Here is a 4209-nt window from a genome sequence, read left to right on the forward strand (position 1 = left end):
CTTGCTTTGGTATTCAAATATGTTCGAAATATAAGTTTTAGTAAAACACGTGTGAATGCTTTCATAACATTGCTTTTACATTGAAAACATTCATGAAAACTAACCCCTTACTAATATATTATTTAAAAAAAATGCCATTTTACCTCTGGGTTATAAAATATATTTAAATCCCTTGAAATACTTATTTAAATACTTTATTTATTTATTTATCTTAAATATTATCATTTAACGCCCTACCACCTACTCGAGTAAATAAGGACATTCATGTCCGTTAATAATAAGCATTAGCCAGGGAACTAGTCATTTTGTAATTAAATATGATTTTATATGATAACCTATTTAATACGGTTGAAATTGAAGATTTTTTTATATTATTTGTACAGCAAACGGGTATTTAAAAATGCCCTGCGTATCAGTAAAAAATATTCATAAAATAGAAATACGTCATACAAATTGGCCATCGTAACCCAAAATGTTTTCGTATAAACTGGAATATGATTCATGTGATCATACAACGCGATATAAATATTTAAGACCGTCACTTGGTTGAAGCCAGCATTTTGAATTGGCAACATCTATTGGATTAATGGTTTCTTTGTAAAATATACCGTGATTGCCTTTGGGATTGATCTGTCAACTATGATTGGCAGTAGGAATATACACGTTTTATTATTATGTTTCTGTGCTTTGATTGCCAACAGTTGTTTTGTTTATTAAGCATTTGTCACGGTACCGAACATAAACGGGATTAGTGGAAGGATGTGTGGCGGCCCGGTTAGCTCAGTCGGGAGAGCATTCGCCCTGTAAGCGAGGTGTCCCGGGTTCGAGTCCCGGACTGGCTGCACACTTTTCACCACCCGGCGGCAATGGCGCCCAACGTGGGGCGCCATTGTTGCCGGCCTAGCTACGCGCAATTTGCGTACTTTGGGTTCGACGACAAACTATCGAATCAATCGAGGTTTAAAGTTTTAATAGATCGATAAAGGTATCTGCAGGAATATAAAATGTCCTACACAAATAATGTAATGTTTCAATTAAAGATTGAATGGCTGTCTGAAGCAACCTTCAGCAAACAACTGAATAAAGGAGGGAAAGTGTATGATTGGTTGTAACGTCCACGTGCTAAATTAGGTTAAATTCAACTATATGTTAACTATAAAATAACTAAGACTACAGACTTTATATCAGAGCTACCTAAAACTACTCGACATGAATAACAAATAACTTACTAACGATAAATATGAATTTATACCCTGTGACAAATGTCCAAACCAATATTAAAAAAATATCATTAAAAGACCAAGTTTACGCAAAATCCTTTTTAAAATTAAATTTTCTATTCAAATGTATCACTATAACAATTGTTTGTGTCTGTCTACTTTTGGGTACAGTACTTGTATCTGAGGCATATTGTAAAATTATTGAGGTTGCTCACCACCTATTTGTTTTGATTATTTTTGTAACATTATTTGAATTTTAGAATTCAATTGATTGCTTGAAAATACTTGTATAATTTATTGATGTGTGTGCCTTCAATTTCATTTATTTCAAACAATATGAACTTTTGATATGTACAAATACTTGTCCTGAATTCTACTGTCTGTAGTTTTATGTAAACAAGATTTTGTCAGCCAGAACAAGTTTTACATGACAGGATAATAAATCACTAGATCTATAGTTTACACATGAATAAGTTTATATAATATGAATGTTTATAGAAAAGTTTATTTTTAGTTATTGTCAAATAGTAAAGATACATACTATGCTCATTTTCAAACATCTGGATTTTGCAATACATATCACATCTTAAGCCAGATTGCCTTATGAAAGTGTTGTTTATTATTGGTTTTATTTGCCAATAAATATTGTCTGTATTGGTTTGCTATAATCACCTGGTAAGGCCATTCCATTAAATCATCAAACTAGTTTTTGACGATGCTGTGAAGCAGCTCGTCTAAGTTATCATACCATGAAACAATTCTTCACAATGGCGACCTATGTAAAAGACCGAGCCAGTCCGATTGAGATAGCTCGATTTTTCTAATTGGCATACCTCGCTTATTATCATTGATAAAAGTCTAGGAAGCTCAGCTATAAATAGGACAGCATATTATGAGAAAAAGATTTAATAATAGTTCGAAAACGTTAATTTTAAATAAGTTAAATTCAATCCATTATATGTTTATAGATCAATGAAACAACTATGCATTTTCTGTATTGTATTTGACATTTATCTTGATTTAGTGAACAAATTGCGAATTAAAACGTGTGTAATTAACTTTCAACGCAATCATGAGTGTAAAAAAAACGAATTATTTCGAACCTGCCATTTGTAAACGTTGTAGCGACTATGGTATATGAACAGCATAAAAGCCGTTTGACATCTGTGGAACTCGCTCTTATGTGTGCTTTCTCATTTTGCATATTTAAAAATCTTTTCAAACAAAAATTACAGAGCCACATCAGTGCACATACTATGTTTGATAATTCATTCGTTTGTTGGTTATTGTTTGCTGTTTTAAACACATATTAGGTCATATCGCGGAGATTTAGTTAACCTTACCACGTGTTCATGGGCAAACTCACGAATAAAAGTGCTCTTACGACTATGTGCTCATACCTACTTTCGGGAATCATCATGGAATTATTGCTGTACTTAACGAACAAACATGCCTAAGCTTATTGAATTAGAGAAAAAAAAAATACTCAAAAGAGAAAAATTATATGTTCATGCACATGGGCATTTGAAATCACGTCCGTACACATAGCATCATTAACTTAGGAAAGGAAACAACTAAATATTAAGTTTGGTATGATATACATGTGAAATTAAAGAGCATGGTGTAATTAAAGAGCATGTCAAGTTTAGAATTTATATGCTGAAACGTAATGTTATAACCCACAAACGTTTTACTGTAACAGAACGTTTTTAAAGATAAATGGTACAGAAAATACATGTTGAATATCTTTTTAAAGATATTTCTTGTTATATTTGATCTAGAATGTAACCCGCCTCACAGTTTCGCTGAATGGATCAAGTTCCCCACGGGCACTACTTCCCAGTACCCCCATTTTTTTCGTACCCTACATTTTTCGTACCCTATTTTTTTCGTAACCATTTTTTCGTACCCAAATTTTTGCTCGTACACAAATTTTTTTCGTATCCAATATTTTTTCGATTCCCAAATGTTTTATTTTGTAACCAAATCTTTTTTCGTACCCAATTTTTTTTGGGGGCATAATTTTTGTACCCAAAATTTTCGTACCCATTTTTGTTCCTACCCAAAATTTTCGTACCCACATACACAATTGTGGTGATGTAGATAAACTTAAATAGATGCTTTTATATCAATGCTCTTCAAAAGCATCGTCCCACCAGTACTGTCAGTACTTTGATTAAGTTGATGCACAGACTACATCTCTGCATTACTATTTTGAATAAATGCAGGCCTTTTCCGCTCCATTTTGGGAAAACGCGAAACTGGAATTTTTGGAATTTCGTGTCGTGAAAATAACCCATTTTGGTAAAAAAATTAATCACAAAACTGGCTCAAATTGGAAAAATAATCGCATGTGAATAGTGTTTCTTATATTTCAAAGATGCCATTAACTGGTAAATAACGAATATTTTGATAGCATATTATTAAAATTTTACAAAATATTATGAACATGTGTTATAAGTCAAGTTTTTTTATCTGATTTTGTGGAAAAGGCCTGGTCTTTTTTTAGGTGAAAAAAATTGCGCGAAACGCCGGATTTAGGGAAAATAAGGTAAGTCCTTTAAAGGAAAGTCTTAAATAATCAATTTAAATGTTAACATAATTTACTGTTTTTAAAACAAATTCAAGGCAACAGAAAATTTAATTATGCAATTTTTTTCTTTTTCTACACTGGATCAGGTTAATTTATATATTTAAAGGTTTACAAAAAAATAAAAAATATTTTATTTTTTTTGGAATTGGGAAAAAAAATTCAATTGGGAAAAAACAACCAGATTTGCATTGGGAATGGGCCGAATTTCGGAACCGTGGCATAGGGCAGAAAAGGCCTGAAATGTGTTTCATTTCTGCTTTGCAGTGCGACTTTATGTGCTTCTAACTCTCACAGAAAAACAGACCAACAACACTATATCTGTTAAGTCGATGGGCAAAATAAACAAACTAATACAATTTGAAAGAACTTTTTGTGGACTAACATTTCATAGCTATT

At 32.0% G+C, this 4209-nt stretch overlaps 1 non-coding gene across 1 annotated transcript; it reads left to right on the forward strand.

The window, feature by feature from the left end:
• The first annotated feature begins 769 nt into the window (after positions 1–769).
• Positions 770–844, forward strand: Trnat-ugu (transfer RNA threonine (anticodon UGU)). Its single transcript has one exon. It is a non-coding gene; the product is annotated as a tRNA-Thr (tRNA).
• The last annotated feature ends 3365 nt before the right edge of the window (positions 845–4209 follow it).

This window comes from Dreissena polymorpha, chromosome 7, assembly GCF_020536995.1.
Source record: "Dreissena polymorpha isolate Duluth1 chromosome 7, UMN_Dpol_1.0, whole genome shotgun sequence".
In the NCBI taxonomy this organism is placed as follows: Eukaryota; Metazoa; Mollusca; class Bivalvia; order Myida; family Dreissenidae; genus Dreissena; species Dreissena polymorpha.